Source organism: Trachurus japonicus, chromosome 15, assembly GCF_045865225.1.
Source record: "Trachurus japonicus isolate A0001 chromosome 15, Traja_1.0".
Lineage (NCBI taxonomy): Eukaryota > Metazoa > Chordata > Actinopteri > Carangiformes > Carangidae > Trachurus > Trachurus japonicus.
Genome location: NC_140921.1, coordinates 11588873 through 11604521, shown reverse-complemented (window position 1 = coordinate 11604521; position 15649 = coordinate 11588873).

The window sequence follows — 15649 nt, the reverse complement described above, 5'->3', positions numbered from 1 at the left end:
GTGTGTGTGTGTGTGCAGTATTAGGAGAGGAGACCGATGTTGATTTAGACTGTTCCGTCACCTGTCATCTAAAAAGAATCTGGCATTATAGGGCACCCAAAAAGGACACTGTAGCCTATATGTTGGAGAAGGGAGGGCGAGTGGGGTCCTGTCTGTGTCTATTGTCCAGTTTTTATTTGTGCAGCCACAAAGCAAGTGTTTCACTTTGACTGACTGACTTATATTGACTTTTTCCTTCAACACTAATGAACAACATGACGAAATTTACTTTCCAAGGATAAAGATAAGGGGAAAAAATTACTAAAATCCTGCTTAATGTACAATGAAGTAATGCAGTTTATGCAGATAGCTTTTTTAAAACAACAAATGTGCTAATGATGCTTATGTAGAACACAGTGGTCGCATTATATGTAGCATAACACATTCATAATGAAATAAATGATAATCAGAATAAAGTTGAATAAAATAACAATCCTGATGGTACTGTTGACAAAATACAAAAATGTGAATAATATGGCGTACATCTGGATATTTTTGTCAAACCTGAGTTCTTCATTTTGGCCTATTAATCCAACAAAGGATTCAAAAAGATCAAATTAAGCGTATAGCGTTAGTTCTGGCAGGCCATGACGTCAAGCTCTAATCAGCACAGCGTAACTGTCTTCACCTGTGCAGGTCAGCTGATGGCTCAGCTGACTCCCCTATTGGGGAACTGCATTCAGGGCGCGCTGTTTAAACTGCTCTAGCCCGACGTCACCTCCCTTGCTGCTGCTGCTTCCTCTGCCGGCTTTTTGCAACCCACCTCCGCCCCAGCTCCTCCTGTCATTATATCTTGTTGGTTGCTCTGCTCTGTCTGGGTTTTCTTTGCTGCTGCGCTCCCTGCTTATGCCGTTCATGATGGCTCGTGAAGGGCAGGAAGGTGCTCTTCCTGCCTCAGGCTTTCCACGCAAGCGCGTGGAAGAGCAGGGGGTCCCAGAACAGTACCATACCGCCAAATTAAACTGTGCAAGTAAATAAATATTATTTTGACATAGTGGTCCTGACAGAACTAAAGGTTTCTGAAGCACTTTAACCATAAAGTGCAGTTACCAGCCTGACCTAGAATAATAGACACTATTACTGTTGAGATAAGATGCTCAGAACATGCTGCACTAATGAATGTGTTCCACAAATCAGTGTCTGTGAGTGAATGAATCAGTGAGTGTGGTGGTGGTGGGAGGTGCAGTGAACTCTCAGCTGAAAATCTGACATAGCAACAACATCCTCTTTCTCCCTCACCCTCACATTTTGCTTTCATCGTTGTCCATTTACCTTTTTTCTTTTTATGAATGAACCCAGGAATGTAAGCTCAGCTCCCCTGGCATGAAAGCATCAATGTGCTCCTTCAATAATTCACCTCCAGGATCCATTATTTACCTATTATTTTCACCTCCTCACAGGAAGGCTTTGCTGCGCCTCCACGGACCTCCTCCTCCTCCTTGTCCTCCTTACTTCCTTTAATTGACGACCTTTGCCAGGTCAGTCAATCCGTATAAACAAATCCCTGTTTCCCGTGCTGCTTCTTGATCTGCTTTCGACCAGCAGCCTCTCCCTCTGAGTGTGTGTACGTGTGTGTGTGCTAGGTGCAGTGCAGCGTGTGATGTGCTAAAACACAGGTAGATGGAGCGGTACCCTCTCAGTGACCTAAAGCAGCTATTGACAGCAGTGACAGTAGAAACAAGCAGGAAGAAGGAAAAAGAAACCTCACAGCACTCTGGAAGTCTGCTCTCAAGTCTGTTTTTCTCTCTCCAGGCCTGGGTAGGAAATACAGGGTCCAGTGTATCTCTGTCGCCTACACCAGTAATCCTGAGTACTATTATATGTTTCTACACCGGTGGTTTCATGTGCTGTTATTTTGCTCCAGACTTTAGAGTTTTTCAAATGCTTAATGGCTATCTCACTTTTCTCTTGCTCACATTTCTCTGTCTTTCTCACTGTCCACCTCCCCACCTTTTTTTTCATACTAGTCTATTTTTCCTTTTTCTTTTTTTGTCTTCTTGTGTTGCATAAGAATAATTTGTCTTATTGAAGGCATTTCTGCTACAACACATTATTTATTTAATAATTTATTCATGATTTTAGAATTGCACTTCTGATTTGAAACATTATTTGTTTGTAATTATTGCTGCCCAACTTATCTGGATACTCCTAATTTTTTGGAATCTCAGGGAGGTTATAATGGCTAAGAAATGACATGATTTTTATATTATAAGGTCAATGAAAAATGCAACAACACAAAATGGAAAAATGAAAAAAAGATAGTATTATGACCACAAATTGTTAAAAAATAATTATGAAATAAGGCGGAATTGCAAAATAGTAACCATGAGCAAACATAATTGAGAAGACTGGCAGAGTTTTCAGTCACAGGAGAAGTTATAAAAAACATTTGGAATAGATTTTGATATAATGATAATAACGTATGATGTGTGAGATGTCTGTCCATTTTTTTTAGGAGAGTGACAGATTTGACAAGAAAAGATGTGGGGGAATGACATTCAACTTTCTTTACAAACAATCTTCATCTCAATTTCTTCTTATGTTCTAGTGAAGACCAGGTTGATTTGTAAATTAATGTGTTTTTCTCTCAAGAGTTTTGATAATATTAATGCAGCTTTAAAGTCAAGTATGGCATCCATTGTAAAGATATACTGTGGCTATAATGCCTCTTGTGCAGTATATGAGACAATATCAAGATAGATGTCATCATTAATATGTTTAAAAATTCAGTTTTTCTATTTTTGAGTATAACAGAGCAGACCTATCTGTGTCTTCTTGAGACTTGAGAAAATGCCTCAGTGAGACTTCCTTGTTTTTTTCCCTCCACTCCCCCTTCTCTCTCTCCTTCTCCATCACACCATTCCCGCAGGAGCAAACCTGAGACTGAGTGTGTATCGGTGCATCACCCGCCTCCATCTGTCTAACCTCCGGCCCCGCCTCCCTCCATCCCCCACGAGAGGGAAGAGCGGATCAAGAAAAGGGAAGGAATGGAGGAAGGAGCGCAGGAGCGAAAGAGAGAAGTGTGTTCTTGTCCCAAAGGATTGGTCTCTGTCTGTCTAAATCAGGAAGTGAGAATGTGACGGCAGGAGAGACAGAGCAGAGACATCCTCTCAGTGTGTGTGTGTGTGTGTGTGTGTGTGTGTTTGCATGGACCTTGTTGAGCTGAGGTGTCATATATGTGAAGATCACAGCTTCACGCTAGTGGCAACCAGGGATGACGCTCTAAATCACTGAAATGCCAGAGACAACTGTGCTGTGATATGTTGTGTGAGTAGCTATGTATCTGTGAGAATGTGTGCACAGATGTGTGTATGTGTGTGTGTGTGTCTTGTGGGACATTTGATGGAGATTAATACTACCTTTAGAGTCTGAGAGTGAAAATGTTATCAAGTGTGTCACCCTTGAAAAAAAAATAGTGTACACACACACACTAACACACATTGGATCACCAGTTCCCAATGACGCAGGCCTGTCAGTTATGTTAGATGGTGCATGTTATCGAACGGCATGAAGAGGAAATGTTTTCATATTATTCAATTAATGTTAATCTTCCTGTTCATAGCTAATTCAATAGGCTACCATTACCTACAATTCAACAGCTTTAAACAAATGTGTAACATTTAAGTAAAGTCTTTACAATGCTACTTCTACATATCTGACTCTCTGTCACATACAGATATAATATGCTTTGAACAGTCTACATCTTCAGGGCAGATTAAAAACAAAAACCTAATGAGTTGCTATCAGTTAGTGAGGTGACTGGCTAAAATGGGCCAGGGTCAGCTGGTTGGCATGCTAACTTAAGAAGAAAAAGAATAGGGACAAGAATGAAACTAGTGAAAAAACACATTTGCGATACTTTCTACAGCTGGACACAGCGGTGACCTTCGGTGCTGAACTTGAAATTTGTTTTCTGGACTGTTGGGTAAACTGTATGTTAACACTGTCTATGTGGCAATGGCAACACCATAGACTGTAAAAAGAGGGCAACACATACACTGTAGCTTTAGGGCCTACTCATCCATAGAGCAAATTATTTTTAACTTTTTTACCATTTAGCCTAATTTAGATATCTATTTAAACCACTTACTGCATCTGTTGCTTCTGGTACATTGTTTCGACTTGATTATCCATTTCCACCATTTACCATTAACCATTTTTCCATCACATAACTGTTCCTTTTTGCTCTTGTATTATTTTTTGCTTGCTAACTAGCTTCACACTTTCTCAAATTGCAGAAATTCTCTTTCGGTTTTTATTTCTATTTCTTTAAATTAGCTGAACTACTTTAAATACTGCATCTTTAGGTAGCTACCCTTTGGTATCTATACAATATGCATGCACACAAACAAATCATTAGGACTACAGTACCTACACTCTCTCTCTGTGAGGATGAATAATTAGAGAGGCACAAGGCTGTCTCTCTGTTTCCCCTCACATATAAATCTACATGAATGTAGGCCAAGCCACTGTCGACTTCATTTCCCTCCCAGTGCAGTCAAAACAACACACTCTGTGTTGTCTCCTCTTGTTTATCAACCTCTATCTATCTCTTGTTACCTCTATCTATCTGTAACTCTCTCTTATATATGAGGTGTGAGTCATGAAGACTTGTCTGGCAGATCAACAAAACAACTGTTCCCTTGACCATGCAACACACACATACATACATACATACATACATATACATATGCACATACACGCACACGGACACTCAGTCACACAGTGAGGCTGATATAGTTACAGTCACATCATTATATTCGTATTAGCAGGGAAAACCCTTCATGCTCCAACACCTCATGCCTTCACCGCATGCTATCTCCCATTCCTGATGTGTGCTCTATACTAATTTACTGCTTGTGTGTGTGTGTGTGTGTGTGTGTGTGTGTGTGTGTGTGTGTGTGTCCTTTCCTTTCTATCTTGAGAAATCACACTTGACACATGTGTGTGCCATAATATGTTTATCAAAATCTATTATTCTCAGTTATCTCTTCTGTGTGTCATACAATGCAGAGTGTTAGGCAGATATTCTGTAGAGGCCATGGAATAAATCTGTATGTCAGTGTAGGCTACTGATATGAAAAGATTGTTTATAAATGAATGATATTTGAAATGAAAATGTGCATTATTGTCATTATTTTTCATCACCATTTCAGCAACATTTTTTTCTCAGTTGAAAATTCTCATGCCTTCTCATGCAACAAAATAGTGATTGAGATTTAACCAAATTTAGGGAAATGTTGTTTATATAGATTTTGCTACCTGATTAAGAGAAAAAAAAGTATTCTTGGTAAGCATATTTTTTTAGCATAACATACAAAAAAAGTATAATCTACACAATCACACAACCACTGTTGAATGATCTATCCTTGGAAATCCAGCAGTTGATGTATAAAACCAAAGATCTTTGTTGCCTTTTTGCAGCTTTCTGTTTTCCATTTCATATTTTATTGACAGCAAATAAAATTCTGATGTAGTCACACAACTATTCTATCAATGTGTTGTTTGCAAAACTTGTGGATCATCAAAATAATGATAATGAATAAGATTAATTCAGTTAACTGAATACACACATACCAAACAAAGGATACCTCCGTGTTGCACATGCTTTTTTCTTTTTTACCTTAGGCAAAGTCAGGCAACAACACAGAGGAACTCTTTCAAAAAATTGGGAGGGGACAGGGGAGCACTTGGCATTTTGGGCATGCACATAATCACACACTCTCACTGTGTTAGTGTTAGCTGGAAAAGGTTGTGTGTTAGTGTGTTTGACAGCGCTCCGACCCTGGCTGCGATGTTGACATTAGTGGACCAGGACACATCACCTCTGCTTTGGGAAAAGGCCTACGGTGAGCCTGCCCTCAAACACAGCAAGGGGCGTGTGTGAGTGCGGGTGTGTGTGAGTATGTGTGCAGTACATATTTATGGTCTTTGTTAAAGTAAAAGCACCTCTGGCATCTACAGTGTCACCTGCTAATGCAAATGTAAAGTAGTGTTGGTACAGTGGCTCATATTCAGAGTCTCGGGTTAAAAGGAAACTGTTATGTGTCATGTGCTCAAAGAAGCTTTTGACAGAGTTTCTGGTGTGAATTCTGCTGGCAGGTGAGAAGACTTTCCTGGAGTGCTGCTTTCTTTTCACAGTTTTCAACACAAAAGTGAAGGAAAAACTCACATCTTTGAAACCTTCCCTGCACTAATCTCCTTTCTCAGCCAAAGAGGCCCAGGTTTTTGTTTTTTTTCCCCCTCTCTCCTCAGAGTCATGATTTTCACCTTGTGTGAGGCTGTTGTCGACTTTACTTTTCTCACGGCTGTCCAGAAATCAAATCCGATCAAGTTTTATATGCTGCAAATTGTCACGGTGCCAACTCCTAGAGGACTGAGCGAATGGAAGAGGACAGCGAGACGCAAACAAACAAGCAAGTAGATGAATAATCCAACGCTGATGTCAACAGCATGCCCGTCATAGTCGGAGGAGACACAGGCCCCCTCAACCGTGACATGCAATTGGTACGCAGGAAGAGGAAGTATAGGTCAACAGAAATAATACAGAGTAAACTAATGGGGAAAAGAACTCATTCATCTGAACCCTCGATCGCACTCAATGTTTTTCTCGTTGTCTCATTAACACTTGTTGTGTGTATATGTGTGTGTGTGTGTGAGAGAGCACATATGTATGAAGTCCAGAGCTCTCTTTTTGATTTATATGGTGTGGAATGTCAGGCATGTCTCCTCGCATTAGAGAGCAGTGAGGAGGACACTGCCTGCCATTGCGCTCCGATGAAGGCGCCTCAACAATGGATACTAAACCCCCCCTCCCTCTCTCTCAGCCACCACTACTGCTCCGCAACACCCTCAAGTCCTTGGCACTTATCAGTTAGAGGGTCTGTGTTTCCTTAGGGGGTGGAGTGGGGGGTTGGCAGTGGGATTGCCAGTGAAAAACTGGCCTGGGGCAATGAGAGTGAAACTACTTTTGGAGAGCAGATGAGAGGAAGCAGTTTTTGTTTTAAAGCTGATGATGTAAAAAGCACATGAACTGTGAGCTTTGTGATTTAGCTCAGTTTTCCTTTACTTTTACAGTGTGTCTCTCTTCCTTTCCCTCTCCTGGCTCCCCTTAGTAAATCAGATCCTGACCTTTGACATCTGCCCATCTTTCCGCCAGCCCTTTGGTGTCTTGTCCGTCCCTGTATCTGTCTCCCCGTCTAGCCTCAAGTCACAACTTCCGTCGTATCCTCGACCCCGTCCACTTCTCCTCATCCTCGGGCCCCGTTGGCTGCAGGTGGATGTAGCAGGTCTGTCACAGGGCGGCAAAGCTGTCACTCACTGTGAGTGCATGTGTGTGTATGTACATATGGTGAAAGGGGTGTGAAGGCGGCTGTCACGCTGTCTCAAGATCATATGCTGGCTGTCAGACATGCTGTAAAATAACTGACATCCAACCCCAAACCACGCGCACAAACAAACACAAACACACAAACGCACACCTCGGAGTCATGCGAGAACACATCAAAATACCAAAACCTTTACTTTACACATCCAGTGGATTTGACTTAAATTTTGACTTTGATCTATAAGGCTGCAAATCTGATTAGTCTCTAACATTTTTGACATCTGTTCTTTCATCCAAAAAACAGAGTTAAGCCTTCGCCAAAACATATTTTAATCAAAACTCAGGTAACATCTGTTGTATAGACGAGGAGTTCCCTGAAAGATCAGTAAAGTGTTGTATTATTTTTATTCATTATTCATTGCTCTCCCACAAAGCAGAGGTCTCATATGTAATCAATCAGTTCATTACTGTAACAGTGGGTTGTTGTTTGTTCGCCAGTGGTCACTGCACCAAACCTCTGAGGTCAGCTCCAACCTGCTGATTGTGTTTTATTGTTTTGTTCTGTTTGTTTGTGACAGTTTAGGAATGTGTGTGTGTGTATGTGTATGTGTGTGTGTTTCATGCATTTGTGTTTATGTCTGCACAGAAGTTTGTGTGTTTGGGGACTTCTCTGGAGAAGGTTCAATGTCTCATCTCTTTGGCGAAACACACACACACACACACACACACACACACACACACTTCTCTTCATCTGGAAATGCCGGCACAGCTCGTTCATGGTGGTGGTGTGTGTGTGTGTGTGTGTGTGTGTGTGTGTGTGTGTGTCTCTGTGTGTGTGATGTCCAGTGAGACAGGGCAGGCGAACAGGTCTCCACTGGCCACAGTGCAGCTGTCGTTTCAGGTTAGTGCAGGCGAGAGGTGGCTGAGGAAGAGGTGGAGAGGGATGAATAAGTGAAGAGGCTGCAGACTGGACTCATGTTAAATGTAGAAAGGCTAACGGACTAGACTGCTGTTGAGCTCTGAGTGTGTGTATTTGTGTACATATGTGTATGTGTGTGTGTGTGTGTGTGTGTGTGTGTGTGTGTGTGTGACAGAGAATGTGTATGAGTCTATGTGCACATGAGCACTACGGAGGACCTGCTGCCTGTCCCGCTGAGCTTCCAATTAGCACACACCACTAGACCAGCACACACACACACACACACACACACACACACACACACACACACACACACACACACACACACACACACACACACACACACACACTGAGGACCCTAGAGAGAGGCCTCAAACCTGCCTGTCAGCTGCTGTTAGATCACACTGCTCTCGGCCAACACCGCAACACACACATACACAAATACACACACACACACACACACACACACACACACACACTTGAATGCATGCTTACACTGAGATCAAGATTATTAGTTAGCCTACTTACGCGCATATATTCACTTCAACTGTGTAAGTGGTCATTGGGGGATCATGGATGGAACAAAAACTATGAAAACTGGAAAATACCAATATCCACATCAAATATAATTCAAAGTATTGGCACCGTGCGTGCGTGCATGTGTTTGTGTGTGTAGAACAGTACATAAACAAAGTTTCTGAAAGTTTATTAAATTGTACGACATACTCAAATGTGCACTTTATTTGAATATTTCCATTTCAATTCCACTTTGTACGTCTACTTCACCATAGATGACCTTGAATGTGATGCATTGTCAGACATTAAATGAATCAATTATATTTCATTGATAGAAATCATTACATTTTAATAATAATGATGATTGCTACTAAATTATGTTGAGGCAGTGAGGAGATTAGTTTTGATTTACTAAGAAATTGTAGGGTTGGCTTTCAAATGAATAACTCCTTTATCTTCTTTTTTTTCTCTTGTGACTCTTCCTGATTTTACTTTTTATAAAGGAATAATAGGGAGTTTTTCCTCAGTCGATATGAGGGTCTAAGGGCAGAGGATGTTGTTATGATGCTATGTAAAGCCCTTTGAGACAAACTGTAAAAATGGGGTATGCAAATAAAATTGGGCACAAAATCCTATAATATATAATAAGATAAAAACAGTATACGACATACTTTTATTTTGACAGTTTAAATATGTTTTCCTGCATCCAAATATTTCCTCCACCACTGAAACAAACTCACACTCACACTCACACACACACTTTTTCACATAGCATTAGTACTCAAAAACCTCCACTGCATTTTGTCCTTGTGCATATTTTAATGACATCATCAATAATGGACCTGTACCCATTCTGTGGTGGGACAAGCCACAAGACAGACAGACGCACACACACACACACACACACACACACACACACACACACACACACACACACACACACACACACACACACACACACACACAGACCTCTGCATAGTGTCTGTTTTCTACTAAACTCAACACAAGGCCAGACTATGCGCTAAGCTTTATCTGTCAGTTGATTATCTTTAATCATTATGTACCTTTATCACCTTATATTACTGTAACAACATGCTGAGGTTTAACACTGAGTTTAGATTAAATTCTACATTGTTACATTATGATCTATGTGTAATGTAACATTAGATTTTCTCCAAGTGACCAACTGTAGCAGAGTCAGTCCAGAAACTTGACGCCTGCTGATGTTCAGTCTCATCTGCAACTTGCTCTCAGATGCAATAATGATCTTCTCACTGTTGAACTTTGCAGAACAGAATTAGATAAAGTTACATTTGCATTTCAAAACCATATTTATGTTGAACTCTGATCTACTGAAACTGTTATGGAGAAATCTTTCTGATTCTTCCCTTGGCAAGGACCTCGAGCAAGGACATCTTTGCACAAAACACTTCAGTAGGGTGAATGTGTAGATATGACACACTGGCCATCTGCAACGACAAAAAAAAGTAGGTTCACTCCGTGCATTGTTTTCTTTTATCTTTTTGCTTCCCTTGAACCCTCCATCATCTTTCCATAAAGCCAAAAACAAATGGTGCCTTCCCTTGTGTGCGATCCACGTGACACCAAGTTGAAATGCTGACAGAGAGGGAGCCGGGACAGATGATGATGAAGACGATGAGGTTGAAGTAAATGCGGGAAAGGAGGTGGTGGCCTTCTCTCTGCCTGCTCAGGGAGAAGATCGTCCTTGCTTTGTTAAACGATTTCTTCCAGCTGAACTCTTCTCCCAATATCAGTCAAAGAGAGATCACTGGGAGATCACAGAGAGAAAATAGAGATTGCATGTATACCCAGAGTTCCCTGGGTCACCTTGGCATACAGCTCACACAGTAAATCAATCAGTTTATTGCCATTTCAATAGCTATTCAGGTTATTCTTGTCACTAGCGCTGTGCACTGATCAAGATGTTGTCAGACCCCTACAGATAAATGTGAATATATTTTGACTGTAGAGGCAAAATGAGCAAGCTGGAAGCCACTTACAAGTACAGGGAGAGAAAATTAAGGATTTGAACCAACCACATAATGTATAGAGTGTGTAATATATATATTGGGCTCATCAGGAGGGGCCAGGACCAGTGCAAACAGCTTTCCACTTTAACAAGAGAAATATTTTCAGGGAACACACACAGTGACATACATAGCATCCAGCAGGGTCTTTATAATTCATGTCCACTTGTTTATAATGAAGTACTTGAACTTATGACTGGACGTAGTGAAATTGAATATTTGAGTGTCCTGTTGTACACACACGTGTCCATCATCCACCGTGAGGATTCAAAATTCAGCGGAGAACAAATTGTTCGAGGAGATAATTGATGCAAACATCTGGTATCAGAATCTCTCTAACAACCAGATAACTGGTCTTTGTCCCTATAATATCTTCCTCTCCATCCCTTCCTCTCATTTCCAGCTCAGCTATCCCGTGTGCTCGGCAGCTGTTCCCATCGCTCCCACTAGATGGGGGTGTGATATTACTGATGATCCACAACGAGCCCATTCATCTCTGACCCAGCACAGTGGGCGCACTCAGCCAAGGCTCTAATTTACCAACTCAAGCCAACCTTTCTATAGCAGGGCATTTTAACAGCACTATAATTACAGTTAAACCTTCCTGCGCGGCATGGGGTTCTGTATCTGGGTAGGTCTTTAAGCCGCTGAAGCCCGAGGTTCACACACGAAAACTGGTGATTGGAACTTTTTCAGTTCACTTCAGGCCTATCTTGATAAATCTGAGAGGGGAAGCAGATTGATCGTCCTTCATTACCTGCTGTTGATACATCCTTGAGCAAGGTGTTACTGCTCAAGTACTGTGGTGAAGCTGCTTAGTTGCACAGCACGTATACTGTATGACTGTGGCAGCTACTGTACAGTATATGGCAGCGTCTGGCTCACAGATTAAAATCCTTAACTTCAGCTCCTATTGCAGTGTAAAATGATGTTTGTGTTTTAATTTGCCATTGTAAAAGAAGCAGTACAATAAATTAAACTAATTATTATTGGATTATTATAATATTATTATTATCATCATCTGTTTTTTCAGAGCAGAGCTGGTCCCACAGTGTCACTTGCTGATAACTGGCAACATATGGCTGCAGCACATGCCCCCCTGACATTAATATACAGGCCATATACACACATGTTACTGTGACACACTAAAAGTAGTGGCTCTGTCTCAGCATATGTCTGCTACTGGATGTTATGGGTGATCAGAGCAGTTTGTGTGCGACTTTCTGTGCATGTGTGTGTATGTGTGAGATATATTCATAGTAGGGCATATGCTCAAAAAATACATGTGTCAGCAAGTGTTGCATGTGAATGACACATGTCCACACAGAGGCTTCCACAGTTTTCCCTGCATTTGTGTATGTGTGTGCGTATATGTCTATCTGTGCATGTGTGTGTGTGTGTGTGTGTGTGTGTGCATGCGTGTGAATTTGTATATTAAGCACAAGCCTGTGTGGTAGTAATCCGCATTGGGCAGCTGTGCTCATTCGTATTCAGCCCTAAGGCACTTGGGCTGTCTCACTGATTAGGGATCAGAGACGGAGGGAGAGAGAAGGAGAGGGAGAACAGTAGTGAGTGAGGAAGAGAGAGGGAGTGAGAGACAAAGGGAAAGAGTTGGAAACAAAGCAAGAGAGAGAGGTCCTCTCCCATTTATTAAACAGTTGGTTAATGACTCTAATCCCTTTAAGCAGGGGGAGCAGCTTGCCCCCTCACATAACATGCATTAATATATGTATGTGTTAAGTGTACATTTTATTTTTCTTCTTTCGCTCACGGACACAAACAAGCAGATACATTCACACTACATAAACTGTACCCAGGAAATGAAATTGACTTGCCCTCATAAACATTTGACAAAGCCCTGATGTGACACTGTGAGCTGTTAAGGAGGCTTGGAGAGCAGACTTATGAAAATGACATGTAAATCAAATTAGCGTTGTATATTTTCAGGCACGATTTGCCAACAATTATTGTTTTGACCTGGCTCCTCAGTTGACAAAAGAAACCTGCTCCCTCTGAGGAGCAGGAAATCAGCTTTTCAAGTGCTCTTGTGTTTGAAGAGTGGAGGGCAAGGCAAGGCGTGATTGCAGCACTCTGCAGAGCGGATCAGACATGGAGTGATTTCATATAAGCAGAGAAAAAGCAGCGAAGGCCAAGGCTGGCTGTTTGTTTCTCCTTCACATATAATATACGAATAAGCAGTACTTACCTCAGTGTTTATTCTGTGCTGATGTGTTTGAAAAAATTAATGATTATTAAAAACTCTCTCTTTGGTATTTTGTCCTTTAATATAGAGCACTAGGCTATATCCTTTTCTTATCTTATAATTTTTATGTGATTTGTAAATAAATCACATCATATGGAGTTTATGAAAGCCAATGCACAGAAGTGTTGCTCAATTGAAAATCAGAGCGTCATTATCAAAATAAATGATTGTTGAATGGGGGAAAAGGTTCATGTGAGATTATTTTATTATTTTATTAGATTATTTTGTTCAAAATATGAACACCATTCTATGAGGAGGTTGGGATTTCAGGGAAATAGGGTCCAGGGGAAGATGGTTACTTTTCATTGTGGTTAACTTTACACTCTGCAGTCATTCAAGCAGTTACAGTACAGTATGCGTCCTGGGACAAAGGGTGAGTAATGTTACTTCTCAGTGATGCCTACACATGAAAAATATAAGCAAGCAATTACTGTACACATAACATGGTGTATGTCCATGTCCCTCAAGACATCCTCTATTTAGCAATGCATATAGGCCTGGTCTGCAAGCCCCACTTTGGCTGTCTCTTACTGCTGCTGCTATAAGGACAGTGGAGAATCATATATGAACACTACTCACCACTGTAGCCTCTGAAACTACAATTTACTCCAACTCTCCTCTTCAAATGATCATTTCTTTATGTTTCTTTTAGTATATAACATGACACAACACATCATATACTGCTTAATATGCAGTATGGTCTATTGCTTGAAATAATGTGATATGAACACTGGATCTGATAAATAAATTGTAAGCATAAAGTAAAATAAACTTCCTATATGAGTTCAGGTTTTCCATCTCTCCATGGCCTTGTTGGGGTGCCACAGGGTTCAACTGTAGGGTCTCTGATATTCTCTTTATATTTGTTGCCCTCAATTTAGATTATTCACAGATTCCATATTGCCTATCATTGTTTGGAGACAACAAATAACTCTATTTCTCATTCAGTTCCTAAGCTGTGACACACACAGGGACTGAATGGAGGAAAACTCCTTACAACTCAACACTGACAAGATGGAACCTTTGATTGTTACTCCATTAAAGATCATTCAATGATCAGGCAAAGTGTAGTGCTTCTCTTCATGTGGGCCATGTTTTCACCTTAGAAACAATTAGGAAAGTGAGACTTAGCTATACTTTCAAATTCAAAATTAGAAATACTCATACATACATTTATTTTTCATCACATATTAATTAATGTATTATGCTTTTCACTTCACCCTTAACCCTTGATAATCTGCAAGCAATACAGAATGCCGCCCATGTAGACTTCTCATGGTTTCATATTACACCCACACTTACTTCCCCTCATTGAGTCCCTGTCATGTCCAGAATTCAGATCAAAATCCTTAATCTAACATGCAGAACATCAAAGCCCCCGCCTATCTAACAGATCTACTTCATCCTTACTCATCAGCTCAATCTCTTTGGACAAATAAGTTAAATCTACAGTCTATGCCATGTACCATTTTGAAGACTGAGGTGATGAAACAGAGTCATTTAGAAAAGTATATAAAGACTTTTCCAGTATAAACAGGCTTTGGGGTAATCTGTATGATCATACGCAATCCTGATTTGAACGGTTTATTTCTCTATAAAGATTCTGTGACTCACATCTGTGGAAAAGTGCCGTATAAATAAACATTATTTGCTTCGCTTGTTGACACTGAGCGCTCAAAAATGTAACCTAACCCATGGGAGGAACTCCTGATAAAGTTTGCTACATACTCACTAAATGATCACATGCATTATTGATGGAATATTTAAAGTGTTTTGAACAATTTATAAATGCACAGACAGGCACGCAGGCGCCAACATGGTGATATCATGTTTAGCATACTAGGACAGACATTAAAATGAGTGGTTTGATATATTTTGACTTGAAAATATTTGGAAAATTACCATTAGATAAAATCCAAACAAAGTAATCCTGCTGCCATGAAAGCTTGACATACCTTTCTGCCCCAATAATTCCTCTGCTATAAAACAGAGAAGATAAGTTCAGTTGCAAACAGCAGACAAGAAAGAATGTAGTGATTTTGTGGTTGAAAATTTTCTCAACTGGGACCCACGGGTATCTTACAGTAATAATGTTAATGCCACCTAAACAAGGAGTAAAGGCATTTAAGTGGTACAATGACAGAACAAAATAGGATGCATGATATTGGTTGTCGAGCAAAAATTGACTAGTACATAAGTATTTTAGCCTTCTACTGTACTTTAGCAGTTCTATTCAATCAGATCTGCGAAAATGTATTATTACTCCACTGTATACATTCTACATTTTTAGCTTCTAGTTACTTTTCAGATTCAAAGTCAGATTTTGACATTAAGAATTTTAAAGATTTTACATAAAAATGCACATAGTCTAATGAGATACAGTAATTACCTGACATACTTTCAAGCATTTGACATGACAAGTTACAAACAAATACATTTGTTTGGTTTATATGTATACTTTAAGGTAAAAAAAAGAAGAAGAAGAAATTAATTAAGTTTGTTGTTTATTTATGTTAAAATCATGTGTTGCTATATAA